Genomic DNA, 18,563 nt, shown 5'->3' with positions numbered 1-18,563 from the left:
TTCTTTGGTTATTAGGCTTATTCACATGGTAACAAATAGTGTTTTGACTGGTTAAGGTTAGGAGTGCTTTGAGGGTATAAACATAACAGTCAGAATAATATCTAGCATTAAATTTTCTCTGTTATGTATCTCTGATATACTTCTAATGCTGATAGTACTAGAAATACTCTTGTATGATTTTTTTGGATTGTGTAATAAAGCACTTTGGAATAGATTATGTCCTCTTGAGTCCCAGCAGTCTTAAAGTTGATAGAATGCCTTTGTTCAAGTTTCACAGAAGAAAAAACTGAGTCTCAGGTTCATTTATTCAGTTTATAATTAATATCAAGTTCCTGTTAAATATTATGTTCTGTTTTTAGCTTGTTCATAGACTCTACAGCAATTTAGTAGTAATAGTAGTAGTAATAATTGAATAGTAGTTAAAAATTGTAATACTTATGCTCCATATTGTTCTAAGCACTTTACATAGATTAATTTATTAAATTCTCAGAGCACCTTGTGAGGTGTAAGTACCATTATTATCCCCATTTTACAGGTAAGGAAACTGAAACATACAGAGATTAAGTACCTTATTCAAGGTCATATAGTGGGAGCTAGAATTTAAACCCAGGCAGTCTAGTTCCAAAGTTTGTGCTCATAATGCTGACTTTTGTTTATTCAAAGTTAATTAAAGCATTGGAAGGCACTGGAACTGCAGTTATTTCTTAATTCATTATGTCTTCAAAATACTCTTTTTTTTTTTTTTTTTTTTTTTTTTTCTTTTTTTTCTTTTTTGATACTGCATACAGCAATATATCTTCAAAATACTCTTGATCTTGGTGTCTGGGTGGATACTATTCTTGTTCTCCTACTCCACAATTAAGCTTCATGAGAGAAGGGCCTTGTCCATCTAGTTTATGGCTGTATTCCCAGTGCTTAAAGTCATGCCTAGCCCATAGTAAGTTCTGAAATGCTTGTTTAATAAGTGAATTCAGATGTGGACCAGAAAAAAACCACACAAACATCCAGGGTAAGAGTTTAATCACCACCAAGTACTTTGCTATTCTGTTGCCATTAGGTGCACAGTTGTTTTGATAGACAAGACTAAGATTCAGTTGTGTCTAGATATAGTCATTCTCCCTTACCTGGTTTTGTGATTTCAGTTACCCAGGTCAACAATTGTCAGAAAGTAGGTGAGTACAGTATATTTTGAGAGAGAGAGAGAGAGACTATATTCACATAACATTTATTATAGTATATTATAATTCTTCTGTTTTATTATTGTTGTTAATCTCTTACTGTACCAAATTTATAAGTTAAACTTTTTCATAGGTATGTATGTATAGGAAAAAAACTCTGTGTGTGTGTTTGTATATATGGTATATATAGGGTTCGACACTAACGGCAGTTTCAGGCATCCACTGGGGGTCTTGGAACATATCCCCCATGAATAAAGGGAGATTACTGTATGTTACTGTACCTGTTATATTAGGTTTTTCTTTCTCTCACCCTCACCTGCCTATGAGATGTTTATATTTATTAAGTAGGCAGGTGTAAATCATAATTAGTAATGGTGTGGGGAGAGGTATAATCAAGCATAGTTCTTGTCCTCAAGGAGTACATAAGACATACAGACATGGGGAAATTATATTACAATATAAGGGCTGAGTAACAGTTTTAAATAGCACGAAATATGAAATCAAAGAATCAGAAATTAGAGCTGGAAATCTTGAGGTCTTGTTCAACTCAAGAGGTTAAGTGAATTCTGAGAGTATACAAAATGTTTCTTAGAGACTGTAGCTGGAACTCTGGTTTTCAAAATGACACAAGCAACGTTTACAGATGGCATAGAATTGACCTTTGGTAGGTCAGAAAAGCAGTGCTATTTGAACTGACTTTTCACAAATTTTGGGAGTGAAGGAGAATGTTAATAAAATGTTAATAAAAATGGGGAGAAATAAAAACATCTAAGCAGCAGTAAGGCTAAGGTAACTGTTGAATTTACTACAGTAAGTTTGTTATCACTAGAAGGAAATGACTGAAGGTTGTACTGGGGAGTGATTGGCCTGAACACTTGGTGACTGCGTGATGTTCAAGGAAGATTAGTATAAAAAGAATCTAGTTTGGATTGGAGTGGTAAGGACCAGGTAGGAAGTTATGTTTTTCTGTTAATGAATGAAGGTGAAGGTAATAAATGAGGGGGATAGTGATTTTCATTGTAAAATGATTCTGTACAGGATTCCCTTGGTTAGCACATTCCTCAATTTATAAAAACACTTGTATCACTTTACTTCTTCCTCAAAGCAATATATTACTCTTCTCACTTTGAAAAAAATAAAACCCCCAAAACCTGGTTTCTCCAAAATTCTTTTATCCGTAGCCTCAGTTTTAAAGTTCTGAAGGGGTAAGTGGTTATAACCTTAAGGTAGGATTTTTGGCAATTTAATGTTTTCATAGGGTTTATCCACATGTGTAATCCAAAGCAGATGTGTCAGATATATTTCATAGTGAAAAGAAATCCAAGTGAATGTAAATTAATATGTTAGGATTGTTGTTTTTTTTTTTTTTTTTTAGACAGAGTCTCACTCTGTTGCCCAGGTTAGAGTGCTGTGGCGTCAGCCTAGCTCACAGCAACCTCAAACTCCTGGGCTCAAGCGATCCTCCTGCCTCAACCTCCTGAGTAGCTGGGACTACAGGCATGTGCCCCCATGCCCAGCTAATTTTTTCTATATATTTTTAGTTGGCCAATTAATTTCTTTCTATTTTTAGTAGAGATGGGGGTCTCACTGTTGCTCAGGCGGGTTTCAAACTCCTGACTTTGAGTGATCCTCCTGCCTCGGACTAGGATTATAGGCGTGAAACAACTGCCTGGCCAGGATTGGTTTTCATATTAGTGATTGTGGAGACCTTTGCTTGTTCATTTTTCATCCTAAACAGATTTCCATTGCCAGTCTCTTCTAGGCAGTGGAAAGAGGAGGAATTATTTCTTTCTATTCACTGGGGACCTCTAGGTTTCAACCAGAAAGGAAGTGGTTATAGAACTTAAATTATTTAAAATGTGAAAAGCATTAATGCTATCATTGATACTAAATGTGAGTAATTTGATTACTAATATTTTGTAAATATTTAAAGAGCCACAATACTAACTTTTATTCTTGGTGCCCTTTTTCACTTTGTCATTTTTAAAGTATAAGAATATACGTACATATATGTGGGTATACATATAAAGGAATATAATTTTTTAAAAGGAAATTTTGAAATTGTCATTAGATTAAAAAATCTGTTGGGTATCTGAAATAATGTAATTTAATAAGTATATGCACAGCTCTATCTCTATCTTTTTTTTTTTTTTTTTTTTTTTTTTTTTTTTTTTTTGAGACAGAGTCTTGCTTTGTTGCCCAGGCTAGAATGAGTGCCGTAGCGTCAGCCTAGCTCACAGCAACCTCAAACTCCTGGGCTCAAGTGATCCTGCTGTCTCAGCCTCCCGAGTAGCTGGGACTACAGGCATGCGCCACCATGCCCGGCTAATTTTTTCTATATGTATTAGTTGGCCAATTAATTTCTTTCTATTTATAGTAGAGACGGGGTCTCACTCTTGTCAGGCTAGTTTCGAACTCCTGACCTTGAGCAATCCGTCCGCCTCGGCCTCCCAGAGTGCTAGGATTACAGGCGTGAGCCACCGCGCCCGGCTCTATCTCTATCTTTAAGGTGAGCCTACAGTTGAATTTAAGAATAAGTGTGTGTGTGTGTGTGTTTGAGTGTTTAAGGAAAAGATAAATTCCTTCTATTATTCTCTTACAATTTTTGGCCCTTTGCATCAGTTTTTTTTTGCCTGTTTTAAATTTATTTTGTCTCAAAATATTTTTATCTTTGTAAGCTGCTCTGAATATTTTAAGGCATGACTTGGGATAGAAATCCAGTAAGTGGGAAAGGTATGACAAGATAGGAAATGATATGTTGGGAGAGATACTAATAAAGTAGTATTGGGAATCAGACAAAGTAAAGATCACATGCTCGTGGAGGAGTTTGATAGCTTACTAATATTGGTATTAGTAAGTCATTTTAGTAGAGAAAACATAAACCAAAAAAGTACAAAGCATGTTTATGTAAGATATAGTCCAGATTGGTAGGAGGTGGGCTTTGTATACGTGATACGGCTAACTTTGAAAGCCTTTAAATGCAAGATTGAGAAGTCTGGACTTAATTGGACATGGATTGGAGGGCCCCTTTGAGTTTTTACTCCATGTAGTGGTCTGATTAGTGCTGTGTTTTTAGGAAAGTGCTGGCTTTACTTGAGATGTCTACTTGCTTCTTTTCTTTATATGGAGTATGAGAAACTCAGTAATTCGTTTTTCTTCATTGATGGAAATGGAGGCACGGTCTCTTTGTCCTTGTGATCTGAGATGATGGTTTGAATCAGTGACTTTGGCCTTATTGGGAAAGGTAAGGAGTTAAGGACCCAATCCACACATGGTAACACTCCACTTATCCAGAGCTTAAATGCTGGCAACCTAATCCTTTGGAACACAGCTTTGGAATGTAAGGGCCTCAAAAACTGCTTGAAATGGCTATCACAATAAAGCCATGTCATTGCCCCCTCCCCCAACCCCTGGGCTATTATTATTTTTTTTACTTAAAACAAATCCTAAGGTTTTTTTTTTTAATCTGCTTAAAGCACATGGGAGTGGGGAGGGAAAAGAAATGGGATTCTGAGGCATGTAAGGTGACATCAGGAAAGTTAGCAGTTTATAGCCTGACATGAAGGTAGGAATTAGACATTTTAAGAAAACTCCAAGTAACTATGATATAGTATTGAATGTTCACTAGTTGAAAGTTTGAGTATATTTGGTATATTAAGAAAACATGGACATAAAAGAATAAATTCCAAATGATGAGCTACAGACAAGTATAAAGAAACTGTATTTTAGTTGCAGTGCCTCCACTATATCATTTAACCATAGACAAATCATTTTGCTGCTCCATATTCCCATTCTAAAATAAGACAAATGCTTCACATTTTCTTAGCTTTTAGGGTAGTAAGGTTATTCTGTGAGAAACTCTTAATATAAATAAAAGCTGGAGCTTTACACATAGTAATTATTAAGAATATTTGTAGTAATATTCAGTAGTAAAATTAAAACCCCCTAATAGATTCTAAGATTTGAGTAATAATTAGTAATGCTTTTTAATTTTAGTTAAATTACTGATGAATGAATGATACTGGGTACCTACTCAGCATAAGGTATTTTGTAGATACTTAATGATTGAGCTATTTTGGTATAATGAAGATTCCTCCCTGATTTTTTCTTCTAAATATTTTTATTAATTACCTTTCTCATCACAGTAAATGAAATATTATGTGAAGGGAAACTGACTTCTCTCACTTGATATGTTTGTATCCCCGCTTTTAGAAATGGATAACCTGATCAATTTTCTTTCATAAGGAAGTTTTGTTTATGCTTAATATTAAATAATTTTCTTGGTTGTGTCTTCTAGGAAATTTTGTTGTACTTTTGATGACAAGTACTCTTTCTGTTGAGAAAATACTCCCCTGTTTTGTTTTTAAATATGGTATTTAGTAAAATTTAGTAAATTTATTTTAGGAAAAAATGCTGCTTTAGAAGTAAATTTTTTTGCTTGATTTTTGTTTCTTCAAGTGTGTTCTTTGGGTGCAAGGTGGTGTGAACTATGGGAATTGAGAAAATCCCTGCTTTGGGCTATAGTGCTGTCCATTGTTCAGGTGCTAATAAGCCATCACATGTTTGAGTCTTTTGTTTTCCCCCTCTTTTAAAAGACGTTTATTGCCATGGTTCACCTACAGTTCTCTTTTAGAGTCAAGCATAGAGCCATGTTTATTCTTTGGTGGATGCTCTGTTTTATTATAGAACACTTGAATAAGGGGTTTGGCAGATTCCTAAACTAAATTCCTCTGTGAGGATCGAACAAACACTTATCAGTTATTCTCTGAAATGACAGTAGGATTTATACATTTGTACAACTGGTTATATTTTATTATCATGAATTTTACCTATCTTGAGTTCTAGACAGGAAGGGTGGATCTAGAATGTGAGAATGGGAATGAGAATTTCAAACTAGATACCTTACTGGTTTCCTTCCTCCATCCCTGACTCCCATAATAATAAATCATGACATCACATCCTAACCCTTTTAAAAACAAATATATTTAATGCTTATTAAAGGTATATAATAATTAGAATTGACAACATCTTTAGCTCCTTTTTTTTGTAAATTTATATAAGATTGATAAATTCATAGGAGATCTGAGGATTGTATGAAAGATGATTCTAAACTTTGTTTTACTATATTATTGGCTGATATATTACTATAGGTAAAATATTGTGAAGTTAACTTGGTCATATAACTACTGAGTGCTGGAGCTAGTTAGTATACTATTAGGTGGTTTGATTCCAAAGTTGGCACTCTTAACCACATTCTGTAGATGTCTCATGTCCACTGGTAAGCAGCAAGAGGTGACAGCTGGCAACTATAAAAAGCAGTCCTTAGCCTATCAGCATGGAGGCATTTGGCCCTCTAGACTTCATTGGTTCTTTAGGGTGCCAGTATTTTAGAGTTGTACATTGATTTTTCCTAATGATTTCTTCAATCTTAATTATAATTATTATTTTCTCTTAGTACATTTTTGAAGTATTTTTCACCCCAAATGATAAAATTTATTGCTAAAGTGTGAACATTAAATTAGGGAAGTTTGTTTAAGTAGAATCCAATTTTGGAAAAATGGTTGAATATAGAGAAACTAATTTTCATGACATGAACATTTTAATAAATTTAGATAGGTAGCCTTCTAGTGGTCTTAGTAAGATTTTACTGTCAACTAAGCTGTTGATACTTAAGAGTATTTTGTTAAAGCTTAATGTGATTAGATTATGTTAAAATACTTTTTTAAAAGTAGAAAACTCACTTTAGTTGAATTATTATTAGTTTTTGAGACATGATCTCCCTCTGTTTTCTGGGCAAGAGTGCATTGGTCATCATAATTCACTGCAACCTTAAACTCTTGGGGTCAAGGGGTCCTCCTGGCTCAGCCTCCTGAGTAGCTGGGACTACAGGTGCATGCCACCATGCCCATCTAATTAAAACAAATTTTTTTTTTGGTAGAGAGAGGTTCTCACTATTGCCCAGGCTGGTCTTGAACTCCTAGCCTGCCTCAAATGATCCTCTCACCTCGGCATCCCAAAGTGCTAGGATTACAGGCACGAGCCACCGCACCCAGCAAATCAGTTGAATTATAATAGCACATTTTATGATTCAGATCTTTAATTTTGAGTGTTATAGCTTATCTTCACATCACATGTTTGTTATTGGAACAAGAAAATGCTAATTTATATGAAAGCTTTAATATTCAGTTAAAAATAGAATTTACCTTGTCTTTTTGCCCATTATTCTAGAAGATAGAATTTATTTACTTATTTGAGACAGATTCTCACTCTGTTGCCTGGGCTAGAGTGCCATGGTGTCAGCCTAGCTCACAGCAACCTCAAACTCTTGGGCTCAAGCAATTCTACTGCCTCAGCCTCCCAACTAGCTGGTACTACAGGCATGCCCCACCATGCCCAGCTAATTTTTTCTATATATAGTCATATATATTTCTATATATTTTATATATAGTCATATATTTCTATTCAAATTGGTTGATTAATCTTGGCTGTAGATTAATGAGCAGAGAGCATAATGAGGGTAGAGTTTAATGAGCATTAGCCTTGGCATCAGACTGGTATCTAATCTTGTTTCTGTTACCTCTTCATTGTATGAGCTTTGTAAATAAATAAGTTAACCTTTCTAAGTCCAATTTCCTTATATATATATATATATATATATATAACTATATATAGCTATAGTTATATATATAGTTGCCCAATTAATTTCTATTTTTAGTAGAGATGGCATCTTGCTCTTGCTCAGGCTGGTTTCGAACTCCTGACCTTGAGCGATCCTCCCACCTTGCTCTCCCAGAGTGCTAGGATTACAGATGTGAGCCACCATGCCTGGACTAGAATTTATTTTTTAATATAAGACATTTGCATTAGGTATTTAAAAGTTTTTACAGTAGAGCTGCTTTCCTTCATTTTCATAGTTTATGTCCTGATTCATTTATCAATTTTGGAGCTATTGAAAGAAGCAACGAAAATTTTTAATTATAGATAACAACGGTAAAGATCTATTTTCAAAGATACAGTAGTTTGATTTATCATTTAGTAGTATTGTAGATGTCTTATTTGCATGTTCCATAATTTTCACTTTCCAATAATATGAAATAGTCAAAAGCTGCTGAAAGCCAGTAATTTTCACATCGTGTATGAGTTGATTGCATTTGTAGACATTTTACTTTTTTGGTATGCTTTTGACAGCCCCAAATTGCCATTCTCTCCAATCCATGTGGGCATTTACAGGTAAGAGAGAATGTTTTAAAATTGGGTTACCTTTTGTGAAATGGACAAGCTAAGACCAACTTTGGATCCTTTCTTTATTTAGAGGTTTAGTTATCTTTCTATTTGTAGTCAGGTTCTTAGCCCATGGGTATCCACAAGTAGCTTATTAAGAAATTAATCCAATATGTAAAAAAGCAAAAGCTTTTAACAAATGGACTAACGAAAACCAAGTTGTACTATATTTGAACTTATGAGTGTGTGACCTTTTAAAATGCCATTAGTACCAATAGTGTGAGTTAGGCTTAACACATGAGTGGGGAGGAGAAACAAGAAAAATAGAAAGGAAATTGAAGACCATTAAAAGGATTGCAAGGGAAAGAAGAGGATATGATGATAGTTGATAATTTGTTAAACATTTGGTACAGTCTACAATCAATCTACAATCTATAATGAGGGCACTGTGCCCTCATTGCCTACATCTGTAAATCTAGCTATATAAAAAGTATTTTAGAAAAATTACCTAAACTAGTTTAAGCAGTTGTCTGTTAAGCCTAGGGGGCTTTTAACAGTACCTCTATTTTTTCTTGGTATTGTGATAATTTATTTTACAAATTATTATTGAATGCTTGTTATGTACCTAGCACTGAGCAAAGGTGCTAAGGATACAAAGAATAAACAAAGACATGGTTTTGGTCTTCAGGAGTTTTGTCTAATACCTTGAAGAAGCATCATATGATCTTGATGTATTTTCTGAATTATCCATATTATATTGTGCTCAACTGTTATCCTGTATATGTTGTGCATGACGGCTTTTCTATTCAAATTGGTTGATTAATCTTGGCTGTAGATTAATGAGCAGAGAGCATAATGAGGGTAGAGTTTAATGAGCATTAGCCTTGGCATCAGACTGGTATCTAATCTTGTTTCTGTTACTTCTTCATTGTATAAGCTTTGTAAATAAGTTAACCTTTCTAAGTCCAATTTCCTTACCTGTTATGTGGGAGTAATAGCTTCCTTTGCACTGTTTGGGAGGATAAAAGGAGATAAGGTGTATAATGCACCTAGCTCAGTTCATGCTAGTTCTGTAAATGGTGGCGCCTCTTATTACTCTGCCAAATAAGAGTGATTCCTCTCTTAATCACTGCAAATTAAAATGGAAAGCTTCCCTACTAGTTCAGAGACTTTCTACATACTATAGCCTTCTAAATCAATGACTCTGTGCCTTTGTGATGTTCGTGGTGCAATTTTTCTCACCTGGGATTACATAAGAGAATCCCTAAAGAAGAAGAGTGACTCTCAGTTCTAAGAATGGAATATATCTAGTCCCACTATTATGGATGCATAAGCGAATAGTGAATTCGTTACATACAGTGAAGGTATCAGGGAGTAATTGTTTTGCTGAATCCCAGGCGGCTAGGACTATACTACATCTGACTATTTGAGAAGTGTTTTGAAATTCTTATATTCACAAAAACAAAAGTTGTTACAAGTCACCCTTTCCTCTTTTTCTTAATGCGTGTGGGGAGTACTTAGAAGAAATAACACTGTCATGTAGCAGTTTGTTAATACTCCAGAATAGAACCATTAACCTAATCAAGTGATTCTCAAACTTTTTCATTCTAAAGATTATTTTAGATGGGCCTTACATCCTGAAGACTGTCTGTTCTGTGCTGAGTCCCATTTGGAACTGAAAATTGTCTTCAGAATGAATGGGGTTAATTTGTTTTTAATAAGATAAGTCAGTATCTAGTTTTTAAGTTTTAAAGATTCATTGAACTAGATTTTGGAAATCTAGTATAAAGTTTCAAAGCTAGTCTAGTGGTTTTTGTAAGCTATCTGTACATATTTAAAATATATTAAAATTTAGCTCAGCTATAACATTAGTACAGAATATTATCTATTCTGTAACAAACTAAAGACTGTTCTCTGGGTAACAGAATTGAGCTCAGAATCCAATTTGTTATTGCCAGGATATTATTTTAATCGTGTTTATAACAGAAATGATGACTTAAACTATAGCTATAATGTTTATATTAAGATAGCGAAGCTCATTAAACTCTTTATGACATTCTCATACATCTAAAAGACTGTATATATTTGTTGGGCAAGTCAGTAGATATGTAACATGTTAAACTAGTAAATCTAATTAGAAAAAAAGCCTTTCTATTCTTTGTTTTTTGCAAATAATTAAAAGATGAGAAGGATTTCTGATTACCACTTGAACATACATTTACATATAGACTTTTCAGGTTCAGTAGAAACATTTGTTCCTGGATTATTTGTGTTGCTGACATTAAGTTGTTAACATTTTGCTATACTTTATTTCCAATTTTAATTGTTTTGTCAAACTTTCATAGGTTGATAGAAATGACAAAGCAAGTAACTGTCAGCTGATATGTTTAAATGAATTTGAAGGAAAGAGTATCAGAATTCTACTTAAAACAATGCTTTTTCTAGCATTTTATCATGCTAAGTATTTAAGAAGTAATTAATTGTTAATCAAAATAATATAATTTGGAAAAGTCTAAATTAGTTACAACTCGGGATCTTGGAGTCAGACTGGTTTTGAATTTCCTGCTCCTCAGCTTATTAGGTGAGTAACTTCACTACTTTGTCCTTAGTTTTCTTATCAGTAAAGTTGTGATGATAATAATACTGCCTATATCATAGGTTATTGTGAGAATAGAATGAGGCAGTATATATAAAATCCATAATACAAGCTGGGCACTATGGTGCGTGCATGTAGTCCCAGCTGCTTAGGAGGCTGAGGCAGGAGGATTGCTTGAGCCCAGGAGTTCAAGGCTATAGTGTACCATTTTTACACCTGTGAATAGTTACTATACTATAGCCTGGTCAACATAGCCAGACCCTATCTCTTAAAAAAAGGCATAGCTTGCCATATACACTCAGTGTGTAAGGCATTACTTGCCATATACACTCAGTAAATATTAAAAATTAAGGCAAAGGTATGCATATTTACTTGTAACCAACTTTATAGGTGAAGGTAAATTATTTGGTAGTTTTATCTTGAATTTTAGTAAAAAAATAAGAGGGATATTTATGTCACTGAACTATTTCCTGTGGAAAATTTTAATGAAAAAAATTAGCAGAAAGTTTCTCATTTTTAATAATGCAGGAATAAAAATGATACATGATAATGTAAATTGGAAAGAACTTTTGCTTTTTTTATCCACCTCTTTTCTGTCACATGCTTGCTATAGTCTGGAGTTTTTGTACTTGCTGTTTAACATAAACATTGTTTCTCTGTTTGTAGGAGAGATTTTCTCTTTAGATCTCACATGTTTTCTGAACCAAATATCTCTATCTAGAGAACTGTTTACCAAAGAAAAAAACAACATAAGCCAATTACCATCTGATTTCTTTTCTGTTATTAGTATAGATCATGACATAATGACATAATGTTATCATTTCCATTAGGATTAGTTTTTTTTTTTTTGAGATAGAGTCTCAAGTCTCTCTCTCTCTTGCCCAGGCTGGAGTACAGTGGCTGGATCATAGCTCACTGTATGTAGCCTTGAACTCCTGGGCTCTGATGATCCTCCTGCCTCAGCCTCCCAAATAGCCGTGACTATAGGTATGTACCACATCATGCCTAGCTATTTTTTTAAAAAAAATATTTTGTAGAGACAGGTCTTGCTATGTTGCCTAGGCTAGTCTTGAACTCCTAGATTCAAGCCATCCTGCCTGGGCCTATCAAAGTGAGCCACTGCACCTGGCCTATGCTTAGTTTTTAAAGACAGATTGGACTAAACTTTTCATTTGAATGAAAAAAAATGTTGACTTATATTTCTTTACTTCTCAGTAGATATTCTATAGTGTCAAGTATGGAACCTTATTCAAGACCTTTTGTTCTATATTTTAACTTTTTATTTTGAAATAGTTTGGGACTTAACAAAAAGTTATAAAAATACAATATGCAAAGTTCCCATATACACATCACCCAGCTTTTCTTTAATGTTCATATCTTATGTAACTGTAGTACAAATGTAGAAATCAGGAAAGTAATACCAGCTAATCTACAAACTTCTTTTGAATTTTGACTTGTCTACTTAATGATCTTTTTCTGGTCCAGGATCTAATCTAGGAACTAATAATATATTTAGTTGTCCTGGCTCCTTAATCTCCTTTAGTCTAGGCCTGTTCTTCATTCTTTCTTTGCCTTTCATGATTGAGACATTTGAAGAGTCCTAGGTAGTTAGATTGGCCCTCATTTTGTGTTTGATATTTTCTGATGATCAGATTAAAATTGTGGATTTTTGGCAAGGATGCCACAGAAATGATAGTGTTTTTCTATTGCTGCATTATACACGGGAAATACATAATAATGATTCATCCCATTACTGGTGATGTTATCTTGATCATTTGATTAAGGAGGTGTCTGCCAGGTTTCTGAACTGTCAAGTTACTATTTTTCCCTTTGTAATTAACAGTTGTCTTGCAGGGAGATATTTTGATACTGTAAATGTCCTGTTTCTCATCATACTTCTACTCATTAATTTTAGCATCCATTGATGACTCTTGCTTGATCACAACCTTTTAAATTTAATTCTTTAACATCTTTTTGTTGTTGACTGATACATAATTTTTCTTGTAATAAATGGATAATGGCCCAAAGGAATTCATGTAAAGGCTGCTTAATTCATAAAACATAAATGCATTTCCTGCTATGGTCTTTTATATTCATCTATTTTCTAAGTGCACTTATTATGAATGTAGCACAAATCAACTCTAGAAGAGCCTAGAATAAAAAATGTAGTACAAAGACAATCACTTTTTTCTAATACCTTATAGGTACTTAAAAATATGCTGGCTATGATAAGAATAAAGCCAAATACTTTATAATAGCAAAATAAAAAGGTGAAGAAGAAACTAGAGAGGTAATGGTAATGGATGGAATAATTATGAAAAAAGTATTTTGAATAATTTAGAGATTTTCTTAAAATTAGTTTTACTAATTTTTCTTTTTTGTCAAATATATACAAGCCTTTTTTATTCACAGGAGTCAGTGGCAAATTTAAACATTTAACTGCCATGTGAATTGTATTTAACTCATCATAGTTTTGAGTCTGGGACCGTGAAACATACGTAGCTCACATGTCTCTTTACCTGGGGAGCCTCATGGTGCACAGGTAACTCATGCAACCATGCTATAGCATATGCATTATGTGATGGGTGGGCCCCTGGGCAAAACCACAGAAAATAATAAAAAATAACAAATTTTTCATTAAATTAGAAAGGATTGTTTTGTTTTCATTTTTTTTTTTTTTTTGAGACAGAGTCTCTGTTGCCCCAACCTCAAACTCCTGGGCTCAAGCGATCCTCTTGCCTCAGCCTCCCGAGTAGCTGGGACTACAGGCATGCACCACCATGCCGGGATAAGTTTTTGTATATATATATTTAGTTGACCAATTAATTTATTTCTATTTTTAGTAGAGACGGGGTCTCGCTCTTGCTCGGGCTGGTTTCGAACTCCTCTGACCTTGAGCGATCCTCCCGCCTCAGCATCTCAGAGTGCTAGGTTTACAGGCGTGAGCCACCATGCCTGGCCTTCATTCTGTTTTTATAATAAAACTCTGTAGCCCCAAGGAAAATTTTTTTTTTTCTAGTGTGGCAGTCAATGTGTTTAAGCATTTTTGCATTTATTCTTTTTGATCCTGAAGTTGCTTTTTTATCCATTTTTATTGTCAATATAATTTATGTAGATTATGTTTTTATGATTACCATTTACTTTCATTCTGTGGTAGATTAACTGCTCTAAAAAAATATATTTTGTGAGCTATTTCTTTTTCATTGGTTTTATTTCTTCTTATACCTTAGTGGAGCATGAGATGCATTTGGGTTATCTATCGCATGTCTTTTAATAAGTAATTGACATTTAAATCTAGTGGAGTAACTTGAATCCAATTAACATTTTTGGATGGGATATTTTCCAAAAAAATGAAGAAAAAATATCTTGATGATGGAATTCGGTTATATATTGAGCTTTTAAAACATTCTTATGGTTATTTCATTGCAACTTTCTTCTCTTTTAGGAAATTGCTTCCCATAAGTGTCTATTCTTAGGATGCCCTGCAGTCCCTTAAATTTCAGGCTTTTTTCCTATATTTTAAAAAAAAAGTATATCCCCACTTGATACCAAATTCAAGATTTGTGGTTTAGAAGTAATCTTCTTTTCCTCCAGAGTTAATATATATAAAAATACCTTGGCTAACTAATTCTAAGGAATGTGAGGTTTTTTTGGTTCTGTTTCAGTGCATGATCTCTCACCTTTTGAAACTGAAAATTTGAAATTGGATGTTCTGGCGGTATCTGGTTTGCTTTCTTACTACTTTTAAATTTCTGAAAAAGGACATTAGAAAATATATAATTTGTGTTATAATTTGGCTAAAATTTGTACCATTTCAGGCTAATGCCTTTGTTTCTGCTGGCCATACTCAAACGTTAATCCTGGAAGCTGATTACTCCAAAAAAGAAAGAAATCCATGAAAGTAATACTTTTGATAGTTTTTGTTTCCTTTAGGATTATAAAATAGAACTTTTTAGTGTTGATCTTAGATTTTAGCTACTCAACAGAATTCTCCTTTTCTTACTTTTTGTTTCTTGATCAATATTCTTTATTCATTTGTAAAAAACATTTACTGAGTTACCTAGTTAGTGTGCCAAGCACTTTTCTAGGGGCTGGAGATAGAAAGACACACTTTCTAGTAAGGATGTTCTTCTCTTTCTTCTTATTGCCAGCTGGGACTCTTTTGGACACTTAGAGGAACTTGTGAGAAATTTGTTTCCCTGATAGAAGTGCCTTAGAACCAGTTAGAATAAGTGATAAAAGATAAATAAGAAAAAGATGTTTCATCATGCTTCCAAGTCATGTAGAATGTCTCGATTTATGAATAATCCATAAATTTATGAACTAGCAAGTTTGACTTTAGTCATAGCACAAGGGAGTAGAAATCGGTCCTTGTGGAAACATGGTACCTTCTAGTTCATTGCTTAAAAACAATTATGTGTAACCTTCCCTTTTTCTTTGATATTAGAAATGCTTAAAACTAGCTATATGATCATTGAATAATTTAGTATTGAGAGCAAGTGTTGCAAATAGTCTAATTTGAGGTACATCTGATAAGAATTTTTTAAGCGGCATTTATATATAAAATACTAAGATTTATTGTTTCAGATTTGACTATACTGGATTTTCAGTAAGAATCTTTAAAAATTTAAGCATTTATGGAAAAATGTTAAAATTATTTTATTGATGTATTAATAGACCTATAATACCCATTTGAAGTGGCATCTCAGCATTGCTGATTTTGCTAGCTTTGGTTTGAAATTTATTCTCTGGTGTTTGAAATATAAGTCCTGCAGTAGAATACTTATTTTTCTCCCCCTCTTAAAATATCACATAGAAGAATGCTGTCCATTAAAATAGATTAGGTAAAGTCCTACTGTGACATTCTTTTGACCATCCATCAGTATTCTCACAAAGGCTGCTCTTTCTTGAGTGATGACCTCATTTTGAAATCGCCGTTAAGTTTTTCTATATAAATGAAACATTATCAAATTCAGAGTCCTTATAAATTAACTCTTATAGCAAGAGGGACACCAGCTTCCCTCAATGATTTCAAAATAATTTCTATTTAGAGAAATCTGTTTAGTCATTTCTGAGTATGTATATTTTGGTTCTTCAGTCAAAATAAAGAAATTATATTCTGAAAGTATTCTGACTTGGGAGTTTATAAATGGATCCATTTATCCAGCCACTCTCATAGTTAACTTGCCATGTAACCTGACTTAAAGACATTTGGTTTTTTAAATCTAAGCTTGTTGTATTTTTAATATATATTCTGTGGTGTGTTGATAAATAAACCAGTGGTTTGGAGGTGTTTAACTTAAAGCTTCTCCTGAAGGAGAAATTCTGAATTTAACCCAATATTAATCTGAGCAAGATATATGATTTCTTAGGGGTTGTTTTTCATTTTCCAAAGTGAAGTGGGCCTGTAAACTTAAAAAAAAAAAATTATACCAAGTGTATGTTCTATTTCAAAATGAACCTCTTTCTTATTGCCTGTATTTTCACTCAGCTATATGTTATTACTGATCAGTATTCAAGAACTGAAGGAAAACTGGGAAATTTGGAAAATCATATCCTATTTATAATTTTTAAATGTTTTTAACTGTTTCAAAGTTTTACTTAAATTCCATTAATTTGGAAATCTTAGATAATTTTCATGGTTTATACTGAGATATTATTAAACATGAAAAAGAATGATTTGTCAAGGAAATTGATTGGAAAAGACTAGGGGATGATTGTTTAATAAATAATTTTTAAATTACTTTTGTAGTACCTATTTGCATCAGTAGGTACAATGAAAATGTATCTAAGATAGCTCTGTACTAATTTTAAGCCCTTCTTCTCTATTAAATAGCCACTCTTTAAAAGCTCCAGCTGTGGAATAGTTCATTAATCTATTTGGGTTTTTTGGGCTTTCAAAATATGTAATTAGATTGCATTTCTTGAACTATTCTGTATTTAGATCTTTTTCCTAATTTGTGCTCCTTTTCTCTTACCATTCCTCATATACCTCCTCAATGTGCTTATACTGTAAATTACTTTTTTTAGCCTACTGATCTAAATACAGTCTCCTCAAAACTAAAAGACTTTAGGACTTAAAATCTATTGGACACTTAAAATGAAAAAGTAGCTACCACTTGGACACATAAAGTACATTAATAGTTATTTGTTTAATACCTCTTGTTAGATGGCAATTTCACTTCCTTGACTTCTTCCAGATTTCTTTTTTCATTTCTTTTAATTTTTGGAAATGATAGATTTGATAGTTAAATTCATAGGTTTTCTTTTCTTAGGCCAAACTGTTTTCATTTCTCATTTGTAAAGAATTGGATATATTTCTAACCAGAAGGGTTAGCTCATTCTTTTCATCTTCAGGCTTTTAAAAATATTTAGTCTAAATGTTGTTAGGTAATGGAATAACCATTCCTTTTCAGCTTTTGATATGTTTCCAAACTGGCTGACAGAGCCAGGAGGAAGTGAAAGCATTAAAATACTAACTTTGGTTGGTTGCTACCTTCTTAGTGCTGAGGCTATAACCTTTGTTGGTTGATTGATAGAGAACAAGAGAGCACAATCCTCGTTCCACTAACAGGTAAGGAACCCCTGTGATAACCAGTTGGTGTGAGAGGGAGATTATCTGATGACATTTTTTTCTTAATTTATCCCAAAATCTAACATGTCCCAGAAATAGGACACTGTGACTGACTATATTCCATAGAACAGGGATATGTAGCACCTTTATATTTAGAATAAGATTTGAAATTTAATAGGGATGTATCACTCTGTACCACAAAGTATAATTGATCTGTTTTCCAAAGGCAACACTGTTAAAATTTATCATGCAGTCCCTAAAACTTTAAATATATATCTGCCTATCTTATTCTCCTTTCAGCTTTTCCTTGATCAGATGCTATGTGCTTTGAACTTCCTTCTCTTATTTACCTTATTCCTATAATAAAGCTAACTATTTTCTAGTACCTTTGTCATCATCTATTATTTGGATATGTCCTGCTGCTTTAATTTCTACATTGTAGCCATTAATGATTATTCTTGGTCCTTCTTTACCCAAAACAAAATGATTATTCATTTTAAAAAAGATTTTGAGTCTGTATTACTTATGTCCACTGTTCTGCTTTCCCAATTTTAAAGATGAGTGAGTACTTAAGTAGTAAACCTTTTCAGTGATAGTAGTCGTAACTTTTATGAAATGCAGGTTTTGTTTTATATTGTTATTATATTTGGGCTATAGTGTGATTAATTCTTTAAATTAACAAGGACTTGAAAACCAAGAACAAATTCAGCTTCTTAGACATTCCCAAAGTTTAGTAGCATTCCTGTTAATATACTTGATTTTTCTGTTTCTGCTTTTCAATTCATCATCTTCTCTTTGATAGAAGAATTAACTGGGACTCCTCATTTGATATATCTGAGGCTGAGTGCCTTTTCCCTGTCCCTTTAAGACAACTATGATCTTGTTCCCAGTTACAATTTATTATTTTTTGACTTGGTCTTCCACTCGAAGTTGAGTGGTTTGTCACAGATTGTGTTATGGCTCAGATCAGTACAGGTCCCTTCTTAATAGTTAC

General features: G+C 33.4%; 1 protein-coding gene across 3 annotated transcripts in view; it reads left to right on the top strand.

Moving 5' to 3' along the window:
- The window catches only part of TSC22D1 (TSC22 domain family member 1), a 127,377-nt gene that overhangs the window by 13,004 nt on the left and 95,810 nt on the right, over nucleotides 1-18,563 (top strand). The window lies entirely within an intron of this gene.

This window comes from Microcebus murinus, chromosome 13 (genome assembly GCF_040939455.1).
Source record: "Microcebus murinus isolate Inina chromosome 13, M.murinus_Inina_mat1.0, whole genome shotgun sequence".
Taxonomy (NCBI): domain Eukaryota; kingdom Metazoa; phylum Chordata; class Mammalia; order Primates; family Cheirogaleidae; genus Microcebus; species Microcebus murinus.
This window is presented reverse-complemented; position numbering and strand designations above follow the sequence as displayed.